The following is a 21,655-nucleotide window of genomic DNA, read 5'->3' as shown; positions in this document are numbered from 1 at the left end:
GACCCGGTGCCTGCCGGGGATCTAGGCTGCGAAATAGGAAGCCCCAAGTATCAGGAGCGCCTGGAATGGGGGACTAGGTGGGGGTCAGGGAGCTCATGCCTCTCTGGGGCGGGATAGAGGGACGCACAAGATTTCCTCCCCCGAGGCGCGAGCGGTGGGAGACAGAGACCGAGGAAGCCCCTGAAGTCTACGGAGTATTCGCGTCGCATCCGCTGGCCGGCCCGGCGGATGACGGTCTCTGGCCAGGCTCCGGGTCTTGGAGGGCAGGGCCGGGTCCTGAGGTTGAGCCGCTGTCGGCGAGGGGGGCGGGGTGAGTGGGGGCGGGGCGCGAGATCCAAGTCCAGTGACTCGGGGGACACTCTTGAGTGGGGTAGAAAGGGGAGGTGCAGGTCCGTTGTCAGAGCAAAGGGATAAAAAGGCATCCTTTTCCTAGAGCAGAGGCTGTCAAGGTCAAGTGGACCTAGTGGACGTCGGTGGGCGTTTGACACAGTGCTGCTGATAGTCTTGGGACAAAACCAGATTCTCTGGTCAAAGAGTAGGCAGAGCTGGGAGCAGAGGAAGAATCTGCCTGCTTTCCAAGAACCTCCATCAGACAGGGTGGAACTCTCCAGTGCTAAGCTCTGTCTCTATTATTCTTTTTAAAAGTTTGACACACACCTCCCCCAGCTCGGGCAGGGAAGCTACAGTGATCAAGGCAATGGGTGGGCCAGTCTAGGAGGGAGACAGAACAAATGACCAGAGTAAGATTGGAAATGTTTTTGAAAGTCTGAATACTGGTTTGAATCAAGCAATACAAAATTTGAATTGTACTAAATGTCAAGACCAGCATTTAAAGAGCCCCATGCATGTAACACATCAGGTGACATCAACCTTGGCTCCGAAGTGGACACCATCGGGAACGGGGGAGGGGCTGGTGGAAGCCAGCAGCTGCAGAGGAAAAGAGCTTCACAGAGGAAGCCCCCAGCTATGGCCACTCTCTCTGGTTCAGCTGCCCTGACAAATGAGCAGAGTGACAAGATGACCCATGACCTTTGCCCAGTCTGCCAACCCCCTCCAATCTCATGCTCTGTTTATTGAGGTCCACAACCCTGGGTAATGAGCAGAGACCTGGAGCCAGGTCATGTACATTATGAATCCCAGGTACTAAGGGGGGTGATGACAAACATCTCACAGGATCTTTGTGCAGGTGAGAGTGATGTCTCATCACATCTATCACATCACGCCTCTGCCATGCAGTCACTCACAGTTGGGTGGCGGCTACCATCACAGGCACAGTGGTGGATGTCCAGTTTATATCACGGGCCAGTTCTATGCTGTACAAATTCCTACCCTTGCTGATTTCAGCCCCTTCATTGTGACAACACCCCGGTCACCCCTGTTAGGAAGAGTCCTTGCACTGGGCTCTGCCTGGCCAGCTCTAGCATCACAGTGGTGAGACCTTGAACCAGGCAGGCTCAGTGGCTCAGAGGGGCCGAATGGCTCCAGCATGAGTCACGGAGGGGGAGAACCCTACCAGGGCCCAGGCATGCCCATGGCAGGTGGGGAGGGGGAAGGTCCAGCCTGGGCTGCCCCGCTGCCCCTTCGTGCCCATAACCCATGCCAGACACACAAGCCCACACGTGCCTGGAGAAAGCAGGGGAAGTGGGGGGGGCACATTCTCCCAAAGTGACACATTTTCAGCATTTCCTAAAAGGTGCATGTTGACATCTTGGCATGGGTCACCCAGGCACAGTGAGGCTCACAGTCTTGGCCAAGTTCACTGGGGCACTGTGTGCCTCCAGCAACTGATCCTCAAGGGGCACTGGACCGAGGGGTGGCGAAAACAGGTCATCGCTACCAACATGGTGGTGTGCCATCACTGAAAAAGGAGCGGTGACCCTTGGGACTTAGGGCATCGTTTGTGCCTCCCCGCTCCCCCTCTGTCCTCCAAGCTCCTCCATAGTGGGCCTATGTTTTTTTTTTTCTTAAAGCTCCAAAGCCTGGTACTGGGTCCAGCGCATAGTAGGTCCTCAAAAGTATATCGCCAGCTTATAACCTTGGTCTGAAACCTCTTTATGGGTCTAGAGAGACAAACGATCACACCAACACTATCGTGTACATCGGCGTGGCCTCTTCCCTGCACACGTGTGCACACACACGACCCTGATGCAGGTCTGGGCTTCGGTGACACACAGACGTCCCCACACCTCCCCCATGGATGCCTGCATTCCTAGGCAGACCTGCAGCTGCTCCTGGACCCACACGTTCACACAGGTATGCAAGAGAAGCATTCTTCGACACCCACATGCAGGTACCTGTCTCCACACACTAGCCCAAGGCAGCCACGGCTGGGGGATGGCGCCCTCCCACCCTGAGCGTGCACACACGCGCACACACACTCTGGAGTCAGGTCTGTCAGGTCTGTGACCGAAAGCCTCGCAAGTCTGCATCAAATGCAGCTCCTGGATGTCTCCTCCAGATTTCCTGCTCCTGCCCCCGACCTGCCCCAGGCAGGTGTGGTGACAGCCTGAAACAAACCCTCGCCATCATCCATCTTGTCTGGCCCCAGGTCCCAACCCCAGCCTGACTCAGGCCCCCTGCACCCCTCAGCCCCCCACCCCTACCACGCAAGCCAGGCTGCAAGCTGGCGGGAATGAATCCCAGACTGGCGGCCTCCTGAGCACCTCACAGCTACACTGGAAATGGAGCTGATCAGGCAGGAAGTAGGCAGGGGTGCCCTGGCAGCTCTGGGCCAAAGCCCCGGTGCCCAGGCCAGAACTGAGACTGGCAGGGAGACCCAGGGACTGGTCTGGGTGTGCTCACCCGCCCCTCTGCCTGTCCTTCTCCTCCTCCCCAGGACCCAGCCTTGTTCACCCCAGCCTCTTTGTGCCACTCCCAACAGGCCCAGCCCCCCCCCCACAACATTTAGACTGGACATCGCTCTGGGGTGCTATGAGGTCATGCATGGAGCCCCACTGTGCCCATGCACAGGTAGGATGCTAATGTCTAGAAAGGTGAATAACCCCTTCAGTCATGGAACTCACTGGCACTTGGAGTGTTTCTGGAGCTTGAGGCTGAAATAGGACTGAAGCTTAGTGGTGAAAGTGAGCTTCCGAATGCCACACATGACTCACAGCCGTGCTTGAAAGCGACAACAAAAAAAGATGGTGGAGAAAGCCCCCACATTGTTTTTTAAAAAAAACAGTGAGTGCCTTGGAGGTTGGAAATGTGGATTTTCAAAAATGTTGTTATCCTCTGCTGTTTCCTAAATGTCCGCTTACAAGCATGTTTAACATTTATAATTTTAAAAATTCCTTAAAACAGGGAGGGGACAAATACACAAGAATAAATCTCTAATGGAATTTTAAGCATTGGCAGGAAAGATATTCGGGGAGGGCAGGGGACAAATTCCCGAGCCCCCTAGGCTCCCACTGTCTCTCTGCAGCAAGGGCCTCTGTCCTCTCTTGGCTTGCTCTAGAGTTGGCAGAGTTCACCCCGCCTTGGCATTTCTAATTCCAGGCTTTTCACCCCTCCATTCTTCACCTTCCTCCCTCTAGGGCAGCACTGTGAGTGAGGTTGTGTGGAGTGCTCCCCTTTGCCTGCCTGAGGCCCCCCTCTAGTCCTTGACACAGCAGCATCTCTGAGCTCAAGCTGAGACAGGCTGAATGCAGAGGGGTGCCCCTCAAGGCCCCCCACCCCGTCAGGCTTCCCTTGCCAAGAGCAGCAGGTTTCCCACAGCAGGTGCACCACACCTCCTCCTGGAAGCCCTCCTTGACTGACCTCTTCTGGCTGCTCACTTACCACCTTGGCCTGGAGACTTTATTGGCACAGCTTAATTTTGTGCCAGTGGTTATGGTAATTCACTGTCCTTGAGCTTGGGACTCTACTGTGTATCAATTATAGAGTCCTCCAGGACTGAGATCCTGATACCCTGTCTGGACTGAGCTTCAGCCCACCAGAGAGTATTCATTAAGTATTTGGCTGAATGAATGAACACTGGAACATGGAGGGTCAGACCTAACTTACTGGTGGCTACAAACTCTGCTTTAATATTTCATAGTCTTTAGGAAAGACAAGGCGTTAAACCCTTCAGCCAAGAGCCATGTTTGGACCTGAGGTCTGGGTTATGTTTGTTTTGTTTTTTAAAAGATTTATTTATTTATGCATACAAGAACTGAGGTACAGGCCAGAGGTATGGGGGTGGGGGATGAGAGGGTTCACCAGAGACAGAGTGGGGAGCAGAACAGGTGGATTGACTGAAATACACTGCTGAGGGGAGCAGCAGGGAGATAGGAGAGGTCTGCTGTGCCCTGTGGGTCAGCTCCCTGGCCGGGGATCGAACTCATGTTGCAGTGGCTGCTATAAGCTTCATAGTGCTGAGACTTAACCCTTTGGGCAACCAGGGAGGGCCTTGGGAGGTCTGGTTTTATGTAGCAATCATAGGTAGGTGGGTGGGTAGACAGGCAGGTGGGTAGATGGGTATTAGTATGTTGGTAGGTAGGTGGGCAGACAGGTGCGTAGAGAGCAATCTGGATGGACAATGTCATTTTCAAATGACAGCCTGCTCCATCATCCCCACAGGTCAACTGGGAAATGTCAGGTGACAAGTCCATGCTCTGCCTGGCACTAGGCTCTCCAGGACCAGCTCCCTCCCAGGTTCCCACTGCCAAAACGTCACAGTGAAATCACTGGCCAAGCAGCACTAAGCACATTCTCTCTGTCTTCGACCACTGTGAGTCCTGCCTGTGACCTTCCCAGAAGCACAACGCTCATGAAAGGCTCAACTTTGGGGCATTTTATAACACATTCCACCCAAGGCACAGCTTCTAAAATACAAGAGAGAAAGAAAGAAAAATGAAGACAGGGAGGGCAAGAGAATGACAAATAAAAAACTTTCTCAGGACTAGAAGTGCAAATAATGCTGGAATTTTCTATGAATAACTTTCTAAAGATGCAACTCAGAACAGAGGCCTGCTGGACATCTCTGTAGTGAGTTTCCATCCGAGGGGCTTCCCAGCTTCTGGCAAGGAAGGGCGAGAGGAAAGGACCCACCTTGAAGTTCAGGTCCTGGAGGAAGTGGTTGGCTTGAAGAGCTGCACGACACTGACCATTTCCTCAGGTGGCATTTTCTCAGCTACGGACATAGAAGTGATTGCAGGGGGTGTGTGTTAACGTCTTGACTGGTCACACCTGTGGACCTCAGCATGTTTTGTAGAACTCGGTGTGGTCAGCGTGGAAAGCGTGGAAGTCCAGTGGCCAGCCAGAGGTCTTTCTTTAAACCAGGGAGAGCCTCAAATCCTGATTTATCTCTGAGAAACGGTGCTGTTGGACTTAACTTCTCCAAAAAGAAGTGGATAACCACGTTTACACAAAATTTTCATTTTATAGAAAGTGTAACTATACAGTCTTTAAGTGGACAACTTTGAGCATCCGGTGTGAAGCCCAGGGAGGCAGAGGGGACTCAGCCAGTTTCTGGCCTTATGGAGCACACTGTTTGCCGGGAAAGGCAGGTCAGAGGCTCAGTGAAGGCGATCACATTCTCTGTGCGTGTGGACCAGTGACTGAGCACAAGGTGGCCTTGTAACGCACCCAGCACTTTTGTAAGTCCAATAGGAAGGTCACTGCATTAACCCTTGCCATGTGTTATAGAGGAAGAAACGGAAGCACGAGAACTTAAGGAACTGGCCAGCTGATACGCCTGGAACCCAGGAGCTGGCATCAGGGGCCTGTGATTCACGGCGTTAAGGAGAAGCAAGTACCAGGTGAAATGGGAACCAGGAGAGGAAGAGCCATTCTTTGATCCAGGGGGGCAGGGCAGGAGAGGTCCTTTCCAGTCTTCGTTTCTTCACTTCGATCAATGACGTGGCCCACCCTATCAGCCACATATATGTTTGAGGAGGACAGTTCTCTAGGATGACCCTCTAGAGCCTCTGCTATGTTGGGTTTCACTTTGGAATGAGACGGAGATTGAAAAGGTGCTGGAGCCTTTAGAGCAGGAGATGCCTTTGGAGAGTGGCTGATCCTTTGCACCTTGTGTTACTGACTCTGGCCTCTTATGCACACCCCAGAGCCAATGTCAAGGTCTGCCCTGGTCTGTGCAGCCAGGAGGTGCCTGCTTTCCTGCCTGTCCCCTCTGCATTCAAGGGCTAGGACCTGGCTGCAACACCACATGTCCAGTAAGAGTCGCTACTACAATGGCACAGGACACGCCTGATTGGCGAGAGCCCCGGGGTCTAGTTTCACTTGTTCTTGGCTTCCTCAGTGACCCGGATTTCCTCATCCATAAAATGAACACCCCCCTCCCTATGGGCACTCCCTGGTGGCTCAGTGGGTTAGGACACAGCACTGCGAAGCTGGTGGTGGCCATGAGTTCCATCCCCAGCCCGGGAGGTGACCCACATGTCCCAGCAGACCTCTCCTGACCTGCCCGCTGCTCCCCTCAGCAGTGTACTTCGTCCATCTGCTGTTCTGCTTCCAGCTCTGTCTCTGGTGAAGCCTCTCACAGCCTCTGCACCTCTGGCATGTACCTCGGTTCTGTATGCATAAATAAATTAATCATTAAAATAGTAATATATATATATTTAAATGAACACACTCTCTCCCCACCCCACCCCACGCCGGTTTTCCTCACAGAATAGCGGTAAAAAAATGAAAGAATGAATGTGGATACCTTCCAGTGTGATTCAGAAGAGGAGGCTCCTGTCTGGATTTCCTCCTAACTCCTGTCCAGATGATTTAAACAAACAAGCAATCGTTTCACAACTAGTTGTTGAGCGTCACTCACCATGGCAGGCGCCTTATGGACTCAAGCAATTATTTCTATCTTTGAACAGAAGGACTTTGAATAAAAGTTTAAAGCAAACTGTAACCTTGGCAAGCGGGGGGAGGGAGTTGTTGGGACTGTAACTCTGTGGTGGGCAGTAAAAGCACTCCCGGCTTTGGAAGACAGTAGCAAGACATCTATTTCAGCTGCGACTGGACGTCTCTCCTACCCAAAAACTCTTCTCCTCCTCTCACAACCTATTTTGTGCAGAGGGAAACTGAGGCACGGAGAAGCTAAGTGACCTGCCCAACCTGGATCCTAAGAGTCTTCCAGCCAGTGAATCACAGAACAGGGGGAGAGAAGGAGCAGTGTGGAAATGCAGGTGACCGGAGCGGGCTGGAAGGAACAGAAACGGGAGACTTTTCCACCCTGACACCTCCGCGGGGCAGACAGCGACTGCAGGCGGCCGGAGCGGCCAGCCTTCAGCAGGAGCGTCCCCTGCTGGTCATCGGTGCCGCTGCTCGCGGCAGCCGCGGCGGGGGGAGGATGCTTGGCCTGAGGGGGCGGGTTCTCAGGCGGACCCCCAGAGCAGGGCGCAAAGGGTTCAGAGGTCCCTTTAGCCACTTTTCCTGGCACAGGGCAAACGCGAAGCTCAGAGGAGGAAGGGACTTGCTGAAGGGCTCTCAGCGAGTCTGCAGGACGCGGGGCGCCCACCGCCTTGCCTCACGTAGGGTCCTCCATCTCCCCTCCTACCGCCTATTCCTGAGCCCAGAGGGGCCCCTTCCTCCCCACCCTGCGCCCCGCCAGCCCCATTTCTGCCCTCCTCTCCAGTCCCTACCCGCCCGCTAAGCCCATCCCCTCCAGGAGCCAGCCGCTTTCCGCCCGGGAGCGCGCCTTCTCGAAGCCTCTGCCTCCAGGGGCGGCAAGTTTAAATGACTTTCTGTTCCACCCCCACCGCCACACACTCCCCCCCCGCCCCCAGGATTTTGTGGCACCATCTTAGGGTCCGTAGAGGCCCCTCTACTTTTGGAGTCTCCCCTCATTTACGCAGCCTCCGCCCACCCCCGGTGCCGCCTCGGGGCTGAGCGCTCGCTGGGCGGTGGCGGCCGCTGAAGCCCCTGCTTCTCGCGCGCCAAAGCCGCCCAGCCGCGTTTCTGGGCCGGGGCAGGAGGCCCGTGCTGGCTTGCTGGCTTTGCTCCCCGGTGGGTAAGTCCCTAAACATCTCGGCGCTGCTGGGATAAAGCTCCTTACGAGAGCCATGACCGTGACGAGGTGCGCAAGTCCCCTATTTGTGCGGTGACGTGGTGGCTTTTCACATGGGGCTTGAGTGAAATTAGATGGGGAAACAAGTATAACAGCGACACCCGCTCAGTCCCCAGCATCAGCCCTGCCGCGCCAGTATTTTCCCCCTGGGGTCAGTTATCTTCCCAGCCCTGTCCTTACAGGTGGCGCTTGTTTATTCAGGTAAACAGACCCTTGCTAGAGACCTCCGTGAGCTCTGCCTGCTGTAAAGGGTGATTTCACAAACTGGAATCTGTGCCCCTGGATTTCTTCGTTTACACTTCTACTTCTTATCTGTCCCAGGGATGCTGAGCAGCGCAGCTGTGGGTTGCGAGTGCAGCGCTCAGTTTGGCGGCTTTCAGCCAGACACCACACTGTGGTCTGGGAGCTCTGTCCACCTCCAGCCAGGCTGGCCAGGGAGGCTGATGACTCTTCCACTGTGGGATTCTTTTTTTTTTAATTTCTTCATAGAAGAACTGGGGTATAGTTCAGAGGTGCAGGGGGTGAAAGGATTCACCAGAGACAGAGTGGGGAGCAGTGAAATACACTGCTGAGGGGAGTGGCAGGCAAACAGGAGAGGTCTTCTGCACCTCCCTGGCACCTCCCTGGGCGGGGATCGAACTCAGGCCTTGGTGATAGTAGTACTATGCCTTAACCCCTGTGCCACCCAGAGATGCCCCCTTGGGTTCTATTTTATCAACAAATTACCCCAACAATATTGCGTATCCATCAGTTGTCTGGTATTGTGCTAATTTATTGTGTTGTTTTATTAATTATTTATTCCTCCTGATTTCTTCACATTTTGACTCCGCCATGTTCACCTCCGCTGTTTTTAATCATTGACCGTTGTGGGACTCCATTCTTTCCTTCTTCTTATAGATGCAATAAAAGAAAGACACACTGAGGCTGTTCTTTGCCTTTAAAAGTCCAATTCATGTGGAAATGCAAAGGATGATCTCCTACATCTTTCCAAGTATGTCCCTCGAAACTGGACTGTGAATGAAGTTCAAGAACACCCTGATTCCAAGGGGTGGGGTCCTGACTTTTCCTGAGAGCCCCAGTTGGAATTCCAGTGGCTGCCCCCTTCTCTCTGTACCCTCTTATACATCTCCCCTTATGAGGAAAAGAGGGTTCAAGATCTGAGGCTAATTTCAAAATTTGAGGGGAGGATTTATTAATTGCCCCCACCCCAAACACCATACCTTGTCATCATCTCCCAGCTGCTATTACTAGAATCCCCAGCAGGTGTCACTGTGACCCTGACCATCCTCGCAGACCCAGTCTGGGTCCTTGGGCACACCTTTGCTGCCTGAGAGGCGCCAGGAGGTGACACCCATAAGAAGGGTCCCACAAGCAGAGTCCTGTTCCAGAGAGAAGGGTCCTGTCTCCACTTCACTCTCAAGGCCGTTTTAGGGAAGGGCTGTGGTTTAGTGATGTTTCAGGCTCATGGCCAAGCGTCTAGGCAGGTGAAGTGTGAGGCAGAGAGTGAACACATCTTGGTGGCTGCTGAAGGTTATTCTTGGTCAGGAATCACTACACTGGTGAAGATGCAGAAGCCACAAAGGGGGCTGTAAATCATGGAGACTGCCTGGAGGAGGTGAGTATAGACTCAAAGGATCACACTCATGGCCCTGCCTCACGTGAAGAACGATGGAGACTAGGGACCACCTTAGGGCTTGGTACTGTCTGGGGGAGGCATGCTGATGGCTGTTTGTCAGTGACTACTGCAGGGATGTTTCTGGGAGCAGGGTGGAATTTTAGGGACTCTTACTCTAAGGGACTCTTACCCCAAGTCAGAGAAGAAAGCACTGCAGACTAAGAGCACCAGACAGGGTGATGTGGGAGGAGCTGTGAGGTATTGGCGAGGGGCTTTCAGGGAATAACAGTACACTGGGTTGTGAGAGGAAGACACCTTCACTCCAGGTTAAAGTTGGGCCCCCAGGGGCCCTCCCTGGTGGCGCAACAGGTTAAAGCGCAGCACTATGAACCTAGCACAGCTACTTCAGCACAAGTTCAATCCCAGGCCAGGGAGCTGACCCACATGGCACAGCAGACTTCCCTATGTGGCCCGCTGCTCCCCTCAGCAGTGTACTTTGTCAGTTGGCCTCTGTTTCTGGTGAATCCTCTTACCATCTCTGCACCTCTGGCCTGTACCCCAGTTCTGTATGCATAAATAAATAAATCTTTAAAAACAAAGTCAGGGACCCTCCCTGGTGGTGCAGCAGGTTGGAGTGCTGCACTGCAAAGCTAAGCCAAGCCATGGCTGCTTCAGTGCGAGTTCAATCCCTGCCCAGGAGGTGACCCACATGGTGCAGCAGACCTCTCCTGTCCCACCTGCTGCTCCCCTCAGCAGTGTATTTTGTTGAAAAACCTGTTCTGCTCCCCCACTCTGACCCTGGTGAATCCTCTGTCTGCCCTTGCACCTCTGGCCTGTACCCCATTTCTGTATGCATAAATAAATAAAATCTTAAAAAATTAAATAGTTGGGTGCAGGCAGAAGGCCTGAACCTGTGTCCAGCCTTAAGAACAGAACTGAGCCCGCCAGACATTTTCTTCCTTGCGCCCTTGGATGAAAAGGCCGTGAATGAGAAGCCAGGGAAAGGAGCACAAGACCTCCAGTTCCAAAGCCCACACAGGCCTCAGAGGGCAGGGCAGGGCCTCCCGTGTCCCCTCTGCACTTGCTGAGGCCCATCCTCTTCCCTGCCCCTCCCCACTGCCCTTCTCCCCTCAAAGGCCCTCCCTGAGTACCAGTCACCCCTCACTCCTGCAGGCCCAGGAGAGGCTGCCCCACCCCGTCCATCCTGTCCCCCTCCTGCCCTTGGAAATCTGCCCTTAGATCATCACCTCACGGAGAGTGGGCCCTTTAGGAAGCACACCTTGACACCTGGGATGGGGCCTGGCCCTGGAGAGGGCCCCCTACTCCTCTCTCGGGAGTCCTTTCTCTAGAGTGCCGGCTCATGTGGGAAACCTCTCAATGCACAAAGACACAGAGCACGAGATTCCTTCAAAGAGGCAATGATTTCTTCATTTAGACCAAACTGGCCACTCCAAGCCATCCTGAAGGACAGCCAGGCGAGGCAGGGCTGCCGCTGCCTGGGGCGAGAGACAGGGGTGCAAGCTGAGGCCAGCTGCCCTGCGGTGCCCCTGAACTTCAAACAGAAGCCAGACCACCAGCTGGGGTGGCTTTCCTGTCTCTTCAACACTAGCTCTGCTCATTCTTGGGGGGAGGGAGGGTGGTGATGCTCTCAGGAGAAGCCAGGCCCTGCCGTGCCAGGGGATCAAAAGAAACTGCAGATACGCGGGTCAAGGGAAAGCAGCCGTCTGCAGCAGCCACAGAGCACAGCAGTGGCCGGGCTGCAGGGGGTCGAGCAGAGGACGCCACGGTCACCTCCACCAGGGCATGGCGTCGCCACCCCCGCCCCTTGGTTGACACCTCTCCGACCGCCAGCCAGGGCCAGCGAGGCTGAAGGCCCCATGTTGTCCACAGCCCTCACCCTCATGCTCACGCTCACCAGCAGAGTTGCTGGGGCGCTCGTCACGGAAGCAGACACAGTCACTGACCGGCTGAAGGACACTGTCCCCGAGTGCCACAGCACAGCCCGAGCAGCCTGTTCCCATCATGGGTCTTGTGACGGGACCAGGGCCAGAGTGCACACTGGGGTGCTTGTCAGTTCCCCAGCTGGCCCCTGCTGAGGTCACCCCCGTGGGCCCGTGGCCACAGAACACACGGCCGATAGAGAACATGCCTGTGGGCCCCCGTTGGCCTCCCACTGGCTTGCCCTGGCCAGCTTCCTGGGACCCCCTTGGTAAGTCTCACCCAGAGGGGGCTGCCGCCTTTTGGTGGCCGGGGACACTGCCTTCCCGAGTCCTTTTCTGTTGCTCTATAGCCCAATCTCTTCATCCTTAACCCCCGGAGCAGGGGCAGGGCTGGGGGTAAAAGGGGTTCTCTCCAGGCAGCGGCGGGGGGCGGGGCGGGGCTCCCCTAACTGCAGAGGCTAGCCTTACACACCCAGCAACACATGTCCCCCTTTATGGCCAGGGCTTTCTCTGGTGCTTAAAGGCAGCTGTGAAAAGAGCAGGGCTGATTCTGGCTGCCTAGCCGTCTCCTGGCAACGGGCCTGGCAGGAGGTCTTTCTTTCTCCCCCCCACCTCCCTTCTCTCCTCCACCACCCCCCTCTCTCTCCCCCCACCCTGTGTCTTGTGTTGTGTATCATTAAAACTTCCCTCTCAGCCACTTCACAGCCAACAACCAGGCCCTTCTGGGGCCAGTTTCCTTGGGGCAGCTCAGTGGCCGGCCCTGGGAGTGGGGGCTCTGAGGGGTCAAGCCCCCAGAGGGGAGGCTTTGTGTTCTGGAACCAAGGTTTCAGCTCAATTTGGCAACCTTCCGCGTCTTCACGAGGGGCAGTCGCTGGATCGCCCCTCCCCAGCCACCTTCTCTTCCCCCAGCCCCTTGCAGGTCTGGGTCTGTTCTGTTAGTGCTGTGAGTCCAGACGCTAGAGCACACAGCACTGCCCGGCCCTCTGAGAGCCCCACAGGGTGGACTGCAGCCATCCCGAGTCTAGGACAGCACCAGCCAGCTGGGGCCCAGGATCCTGGCCTGTCCAAAAGACAGGGAGGGACACGGGGGCCTTGGGGCACCAGGCTCATGGCAAGTGGATCATCCAAGACATGGAAACCACCCAGGTGCTCCCAAGCAAATGAATGGATTGACAAGACGTGGTGTATAGGCACTGTGGAATACTACTCAGCAAGCAAAAAGATAAATGCGTGCCACTTGCAGAAACATGGATGGAGCTGGAGGGGATTATGCTAAGGGAAATAAGTCAGTAGGAAAAAATAAGTATCAGATGGCTTCACGTATAGGTGGGATATAGAGAAAGCAAACAAAGAGTCAAGAAAAAGACAAACTTGCAAGCTGAACACAGACCTGAGGGACACAGCTGGGGAGGGGGTCAGAACAGGGGAGGAAGGTGCACAGGGACCGTGGTGATTGGGGGTTACTGGGACTGCAGCCGAGGGGAGACACCAAATAGTGTACAAAAATGATATAAGACCATACGTAGTTTAAAAAAAAATTTGTTGGTACCATGTTCTCTGGTTTGGGATTCAGAAAATTACTTCTCATCTTACCACACCCCTGGACTTGCAGAGCAAAAGGCAGAGGAAGGTCGGGGGTGGGGTAAGGAGGATGGGGCAGGGAGCTGGGGGGAGCTGAGAACACTGTCATTATTACATTGGCCCTCAATCCTGAGACAGTCAAAGCAAGATTTCCAAACTGTTTTGCTCCCCAGTGAATAACAGGTCTTAAGGTATCAGCAGCTGCTGTCTACATCTGACCCAAGCATCTTGGGGTATATTATGCCAGTTAGGTCGGTGAATGAGTACACCCATTTGCTGGGTGAGTAAACAGCACAGGGAGGTGTGAATAACTCGCCCAGGCTTCCCTGGTAGCACAAGGGGTTAAGTCTCAGCACTATGAAGCTACCACAGCCACTGCAGCCTGAGTTTGATCCCCGGCCAGGGAGCTGACCCACGTGGCGCAGCAGATCTCTCCTGTCTCGCCTGTTGTATTTTAGTAGGTCCACCTGTCTTGCTCCCCACTCTGTCTCTGGTGAATCCTCTCACCCCTGTGCCTCCGATCTACACCCCAGTTCTTCTATACATACATAAATAAATCTTTTAAAAAATAATGCATTCAAAGTCACAGGGAAGCAGAGGAAAAGTTGGGGTTTGAAACGAGTGCATAGAATCTGTGCTCCCCCAGAGCATTAGGCTGCACCCACCTCCCAAGCCAAGGCCCTGTGGCCAGTAGGGTCAGACCCTGCCCCTCTGGTCACAGACAAAGCTAATACACAGACGAGGCTAAATGCCAGACAGACCATCCCGCTTTTTTTTTTTTTTTTTTTTTTTGCTTAACAACATTCCTAGAGGTTCATGTTTATTGGCAGTTGACAGAGCTTCGCCCATGGAACAAGGGCTTAGCCGTCCCCCTTCTTCCTGGAGTGCGTGTGTGCATGTGTGTGTGGGTGCTCTTCCCTACCAGGGAGCCTGAGGCAGCTGGGAGTAGAGGGCTGTGATGGCACAGAGGGAGTGCGGACGGAAAGCAGTGGGCTGCTGCTTTCTCTCTCTCTCTTTTTAAATGGTGATATTATTCACGTGTCAAAAATTCACCATTTGAAAGTGTACCATTCAGTGATTTTTAATACTGAAAAGTTGTGCAGCTGTTACCACTATCTAATTCTAAACATTTTCTTTAAAGATTTATTTATTTATGCCTACAGAACTGGGGCACAGGCCAGAGATGCGGGAGGCAAGAGGATTCACCAGAGACAGAGTGGGGAGCACAGCAGGCAGATGAACGAAAATACACTGCTGAGGGGAACATCTGGGAGACAGGAGAGGCCTGCTGAGCCCTGTGGGTCAGCTCCCTGGCCGGGGATCGAACTCGCGCTGGGGATTGAACATAGTGCTGCTCTCTAACCGCTTATGCCACCAGGAAAGGCCCCTAAAACATTTTCATTACTCCCCAAAGACATTCTAGATCAACTGGTAGCCCAGCTTTAGTTCTGGAAGGAAAGAAGTCAGCAGCAGATGGAACTATATTCTGAATTAATTTTAAGCCCTGCCTCACCCTATGCCCTCGCTTTTGTTGTTTCTTCTCTCCCTAACACCCCTGCATCAGCCATGCTGTCACTTCAGAATGAATCTCCCAGCTCTAGGCTCCAGTTGCAACCTCCGACCAAGAAAAAGAAGCCCTAAATTAAATTATCAGCCCTAAACTAAAACAACTCAATTTGTAACTCAATCAGCAAACTTGTCCTAGGCCAGACACCATGGGCAGGAGGCAATAGCTATTAGGGGAGCTTTTGGCTGCAGGTAACAAGAAGTAACCTAAACAATAAAGAAAATTTCATGCAGCAGAAAATTCCAAGTCAGGACTCCTTGGGGCAGTTAATGTCTCAGTAATGGTGCTGGAAACCCAATTTCTTTCTTTTTTAAGATTTATTTATTTATGCATACAGAACAGAGGTGCAGGTGAGAGGATTCCCCAGAGACAGAGTGGGGAGTAGAACAGGCAGATGGACAATATACACTGCTGAGGGGAGCGGTGGGTGGGTCAGGAGAGGTCTGCACCATGTGGATCACCTCTGGGGCAGGGATCGAACTCACACTAAAACGGCTGTGGCCAGCTTGGAGTGCAGCACTTTAATCTATTGCACATTCAGGGAGGGCCAGAAACCCAGATTCTTTCTTTTTGTTCTTTGGTTTCTCTATTAGTCAGCCTTATCCTTCGGCAGTCTCCCTCATCACCATAGGATAGCTGATGCTGCTCCAGGGATCACATCCAGATATAACGATGCTTACAAACAGGAAAGGGAGTATTTCTTGCTGAATTTCATTTTAGAAACCATCAAAATATTTTCCCAGAAATCCTTCTGCACCCTCTAGAAGACCTCCCCTTGGGTCTCATCTGGGTCACTTTAGGCCTGGTCATCAGGCCTACTCAGGGTCACATGCCAGCCTCTGACCCAACCCCTGGGGAGGGGCTGCATCTCCATGCTTGGCTTGGACCAGTCAGGATTTATCCCTGAGTACATGAGGAGGGGTAGATAGCTGCAGGACCAGCCGGGGACTTCCCACAGCCTGGAGGAAGAAGCCACCAACACTGGAATCTACACTACAACCCAAACAGCAGCCTTTGTCCTCAAGAGGCTGCAGAAAGAGTGGGTGACTAGCTCAAGGGAAGAAAAGGGGCACCTGCCAATCACAACACAACCCAAGTACCAACTCGGTCACTGCAGACATCTCTGTACAGCATAAGCAGGCCTTGAGGCAGGTTATTAGACCCATTTTGCAGGTAAAGGCTCAGAGAGGGGAGACAATGGCTCAGTGTCACCCAGCGGAAGGCAGCGCTTGGACTCGTGGTGTTGTGCAGTGACTAGTGTGGGCTCTGACACAAGCCCCAGAGGGTCTCTCCTGCTGTTCAGGCTTTGCCTGGAAGCCAAGGAGCAAAGCAGAGGGAATCTGCTAGAATGGTCTTGCCAGCCAGGAGCCCCTGGCCTGCCAAAGGGCCTGTCTATTCCCTGCCAGCTGCAGTCACCTGCTCTGGGCTCATCCCAGGGTCCAGCAACAGCACCTGGCCATGCCCCAAGAGAATGAACCGCAGGGCTCTGGAAGGTGAAAGCAGGATTTGACTGGGGAGCTCAGGGCTGTCTTCAAGAGTAATGATGGCCTTATGTCTCCTTCCCCTGCCATGTCCCTAATTCCTCCCTCCCCCAAGCTCCCAGAGATGGAAAGAACCTTCATTGCTCTTATTTTGGTTTTTAAGGAGACACATCCTGGTTGACTCGATGGATGACGTCTCTGCAGCGGATGGCAAGGCCCAAAGCTGGACTGTCTCAGCCACAGTGCGTGGCCTGCTCAGTGGGATGTGCTGCCTGCCTGGATCATCCTCCCCAGGCTCAGAGCACCTACTGTGTGCACCATGGATGTCGGGGTGAACTAAGGAGGAAGGGGCTGCTCCCCAGCTCTCCCTGCCTGGCTACGTCCCACCTATTGGGGAGTGGAAGCAAACTCTTCTGTCACACGGCCGGCCACCCAGAGGTCTGGCCCAACTTCCTGGCCAGGTCACATCCCCAAACACGCAGTGACCTTGGGTTAGGGTCCAAGGCCACGAGCAGGCCAGTGATGCCCAGGCAGGGACTTGCGGTTCTGGGGGAAAACAGGTTAAAGAGGGGGAGACTGGGAAGGAGAGGGAGAGGAAGAGGTGGAGGGGTGAGGGCCACACACAGGCTGCCCACCCCTGCCCTCGCCTCGGCGGCACGGAGCAGGTGTTGGGGGGGGGGCGTGGCACTCTTAGGCCTCGGCCCCTGGCCTCGCCCGCTCCTCCAGCGTCACCAAGAGTTCATCAGGGGCCTGTGCCAGAGCCTGCTGTCCCATGGAGCCTTCAGCACTTCCAGAGATGGTGGAGTCGGAAATGGGGAACGTTAAGAGAACAACGCGACAGACACCTTGGGCATCTAGTGTGGTCACACAGCTCAGTGTCAACATAGGCGAAAAAAGCCAGACTGAGCGGCCATGAGACAGGTGGGCATGATGGTGCTGTGGGGGTGCCTCTCTGAAGGCACCCTCAGGGGGCCTAGAGCTGGGAAGTCAGAGATTTCCCAGCATGAATCTTCCTGGGCCTAGGAGGAACCGCTCAGCTGAGGCTGCTGGAGGCAGAAGTGACCCAAGGCAGCAGTTTACGCCTCAGCCCTGGGAAGAGAAGCAAGAAACCCCGTGTTTACCATTCTGCACCCACGGTCTGGCTCTCTGTCAGTGCCGGGCTCGATTAATGCTGACAACTCCCTGGACACAAAGGTCTCATCCCCACTCAGGACTGAGTAGCAGCCGCTCAGCGGTCACTGGCCTGGGCCAGCATGGCCCCCAGGCCCCTCCTCCTACGGCTTCTAAAGGATTTGACCCCATTGCTTTCCAAAATGCCCTAGGGAGCTAGAGACGGCTAAGATAGGGGCACTACTGTGACAGGAAAAGCCCCTCCTGTTCCCACAGGACCTTGTTGATCTTGGGGTGCGGGTGGGCCAGAACAGAAAGGGCCCAGTGTCACCACCCTCTCTGTTGCAGCCTCCCACATCTCCACACCGGTTGAGGCCGTCCAGCTGCAGGGTCCCGCCTGGAGCTACCCATCCTGGCAGCGTGAGCCCAGGACTGCCCGTCAGCACAGTTTGCCTGCTTCCTTCATCTGGAGCCCAGTGGCCTCCAAAGGGAGTCCCCTGGGTGGGGAGGGAAGGGAAACACGCTGATCCCCAACTAAGCTAGGGGATTGCAGAGTAGATTAAGGGCATTCACTCCTGGGGACGCCTACTTAACTCGGATCCCCCCAAATCTGGGCCACTCCAGTCGAGGGTGTGGGGGGGCAGCGGGGAGGGGGGGCAGTGCTTCCTTCCTAGCTTGCAGACTTCCTGCCTTTTATCAGCACCGCCAGCAGGGGGCGCGCCAGGGCCGGGTGTCAGAGAGGCCCCCTGGCTGCGGAGCGCGGTGCCTTTGTGTATTCCATTGACCTTTGCTGCACATCCTTGAGTGCACCCTGGGCAGGCTTCCAACGTTTTCAGGACGCTGCCTCTACGCGGGGCAATTTAAGAAACTGCTCAATGAATTCTCCTGCTCTTGACTGCAGGTTGCCCACTCTGGTTGTCCAGCCGTCTAGTGGCTGCCAAGAAAACCCCCTTAAAACTGTTAGGCGGTTCCAAATAGATTTAGGAGAAAGTTGACAGCCCCTCGCTCGCTCCAGGTCAGAGACCGCAGAACCCCAAAGCACCGCGCTGGGGCGGATCCCGCGTGAGATTCATTGTCATAAGCGTCTGGGGCTGCAGCAGGCAGTTTTCACCTTCACCCTCCCGAGCTGGTCTGAGCGCCAGGCTCCCAGCCGTAGCAGTCACCTAGCAAGTTCCAAGCCAAAAAACGAATCTCCCAGCGCAGGACCAGAGATTTCCCTTTACTCCCCGAGACAGACCGGTATCCCCCTGCGGGCGGGCGGGCGGGGGCCTGGCCGGCGTATTCTTTGTCTCCCCAGGGCCTCCGCAGGGGGTGCGGTCTCGAGAGGCGCTGAATACACGGAGGCCCCGGGAGCGCACATCAAAAGGAACCTCGGGGCAGCTGAGAGGCGGGGTGGATGGGGCTGTACCGTCGGCGGGTCTGAGGACCCCGATATCCACACACACAGCACAAAGTGCTTGCCGCGTGCCACCCGCGGCCCTGGGCCCCTGGCCCTCCGCATCTTCTAGCCCTTCAGGCCCGAGGTCTCGGGGTCCACCGCTGGGGGGCCGCCCCCTCGCCCCCCTCGCTGACCTTGGAATGAGTTAACCCTTTCTCACAGTGCAGCCGCTCTGGGGTTGGGCTGCCCCGTGGAGCAAAGGTGCTTCCGCTGATGACACGTGGCACCGGGGCTGCCTCCCCCTCCCCGCCAGGGACCATTCCTATGTACCCACCGGCAGCGCAGGGCGGGTAGGAGGAAGGAAATTAAGCCTGTGTTGAAGGAAGGACACCTGGCAGGGGAGGGAAAGGGCTCAGGAATCCCCTCCTCTGGGGGAGCTTTCAAGTGGAGGGAAATCCCCACACATGCCTCCCTTCTCAGGGCGCCACCCGGCCACTAGCTGGGTCCCACACCCCCCTTTCAGTCTTCTCCTTTCCTTCCCCAGGCTGGTTCAGCCAGTGAAAGCTGGGGTTCCACCCTCCCACCCACTTGTTTTCTGGCCTCTCTTCATTCCCTGCCCCGCACCCATGACCTGGGTGCCCGGAGGCTTTTAGAGCTGCAGCCTCCTTGGGGAGAAGTCAGGCTTGTTTAGACTGCCCAGAGCTCTTGGCTGGGCTGGGCTCAGCCAACCCCCACCCACCAGCAGCCTAGGGGACCTTTCGCCCCCACCTTCCAGAGCTGGCACCTGTGGAATCTTGGAACCCAGAAATGACCCCCAGGGGTCATCTAGTCCAGCACCTACCTCCCAGCCACACTGAATCCACAGAATCCTGTCTTGATGGCCTGGGGAAGTCTCAGAAAGATGACTATGGGGCTCTGAAGCCCCTCAAACTCTTGGGCAAAATCTGAGCTCCAGCAGGTACCTCTGAGCAGAAAACCAGCTGAGACCCCCACCCCCCAACCCCAACACCACCCTTGGGTAGGACAGGCCTGAGGGGGTGTGTGTGTGTGGTGGGGCTCTCTACCCCCACAGCCTGGACTGTTGGGGTTGGTAGTCAAGAACAATGCAGGTTTACTGTGACCCCCTTTTCCAGGTGAATCAAAAATAAGGCACCCCAGAATCTGACCCCCCTCCCCCCCCACACACACACCTGCAGCCTCCAGCCTCCACCATGCAGGCACGGGCGGGTCTTTTTCTCCCCTTGCCCATCTTTCCCCTCTGAGGTTCTCCCTTCTCCCTTTCTCTGCAGACCCCGAGGGGGCTCCCTCCCTCATCTCCCTGGGCTTCTCTCTGTCTCTCCATCTCTGCCTTTCCTCTCTACTCCGCACCTCCCTTTTGTCCCCGTCCCGTCCCTCCTCTCTTTCATCTCCTCCCCCTGCCCCCCCTCCACTTGAGCACCGGGCTAGGAATGAGGCAGAAGCAGTGACAAGCCCGGGCGGCTCCCCCGACCCTTGGTGCCCCCGGGCCAGTTCCCCCAGCTCCCCGCGCCCTTCGTAGCCATGTGAGGAGAGGACTCGGGACCTGCAGGGGCACCCGCCTTGAGCCTTGGGCACCGGCCGTCCAGATCAAAGGCCAGGATTGCCTGGTCCCCAGCAGCCTTCTGGGGTGCCTCCACCTCGAGGGGCGCTGCTCTGGCCTCAGTTGGATTTGGGATTGGCCCATCCTGCGCCTCCATGAAGTTCCCGAGAGCACGCCCCCCCCAAGCCAGGGGCCCCCACAAATGGCCTTGCTTTCCTCACCCCAGACCCACAATGCTTCTGGGGGGGTCTCCAGTGGTCCAGGAGGGGAGCTGGGGTGCTGGCTATCCAAGTCACTGGGAGTAAGCTCCTCAAATTCAGCCTCATCCCAGTGCCACCAGGACTCAGATGCAATTCTGAGGGAGAGAAAGCCCAGGGAGAGCAGGAGCTGGAAGGACTTTTTTCCGATGGCAAGGGGTGGGATTCTCAGAGAAAGAGGATGCTATCACCAAATCCCAGTGGAGCCCAGATCCTCAGACAGGAGAGCAGGGCAGAAAGAAGGGTCGTGAAAGGCAGGGGTGTCCTCGAAAGAACCCTCTGCTCCACGCTTGGTCTGCCGCTTTCCACGGCCCCAAAACGTCATCTGCAAGATTGAAACTGGACTGCAGGTTGTGCTTCTGACCGGAGCCGGAGGCCCCACCTGAACCCCTCAAGGAGAGAGTGACCCGGCTCCACGAGCAGGAAATGCAACTGGCCGCGGGTGTCAGTTGCAGGAAATGCAAAGGCAGCAGGAGGTCCCGATACCGATCTGATCCCTGACAAAAGACTCAAATGACATTCAGCTCCGTCCCCCGGCGCCGCCCGCAGCCAGACCTTCGAGCCTAGGCGGACCCTTCTGCGCGCTTCTCGGACACCCGGGAAGCGACCTCCTGTGGCAGGGTCCACGCCGGCGGATGCGAGGTCCCGGGGCTCGCATTTCCCAACCCCCTGAGACCCTCGGGTCCTACCCTGCCAGAGCCAGGCTTCTGGAAACATTCCTGAGCTTTCCACTCGCCACCCCTCACGGGCCCAAGTCCCAAGGGGTCACGGTCCCGGGGAGAAAAGGAGCCACCCGTTACAGCCCAAGCCAACCGGCCACCACGTGAACGCTGGGGTCAAAGACCCAGCTTCCTAAACCTGTCTAGCTGGGGACCGCGGCCGCCTCGGGCCAGCAAAGGGTCCAGCGGGCCATGTGTCCCCACCCCCCGCCCCAAGTTCCCACTGTGTCCGGGGCGCGAGCTTTGCCCAAGTTTGCTGGGCGATGCCCTTCCCGGAGCCCGACTCGTGGGCCGGGCGGGAGGGGCGCGTGATTGACAGGCTGAACTACAGACTCATCTCTTACCTTAGGCCGCGGGCGCTGATTGGCTGCTCGCTGACATCCTCAAACCCGGCTGCTCCGCGCTGGGCTCGCGAGGGGGGCGGCTGCGGGTGGAGGTGCGCTT

This window comes from Condylura cristata, unplaced genomic scaffold, assembly GCF_000260355.1.
Source record: "Condylura cristata isolate star-nosed mole 26May11 unplaced genomic scaffold, ConCri1.0 scaffold00017, whole genome shotgun sequence".
Lineage (NCBI taxonomy): Eukaryota > Metazoa > Chordata > Mammalia > Eulipotyphla > Talpidae > Condylura > Condylura cristata.
This window is presented reverse-complemented; position numbering follows the sequence as displayed.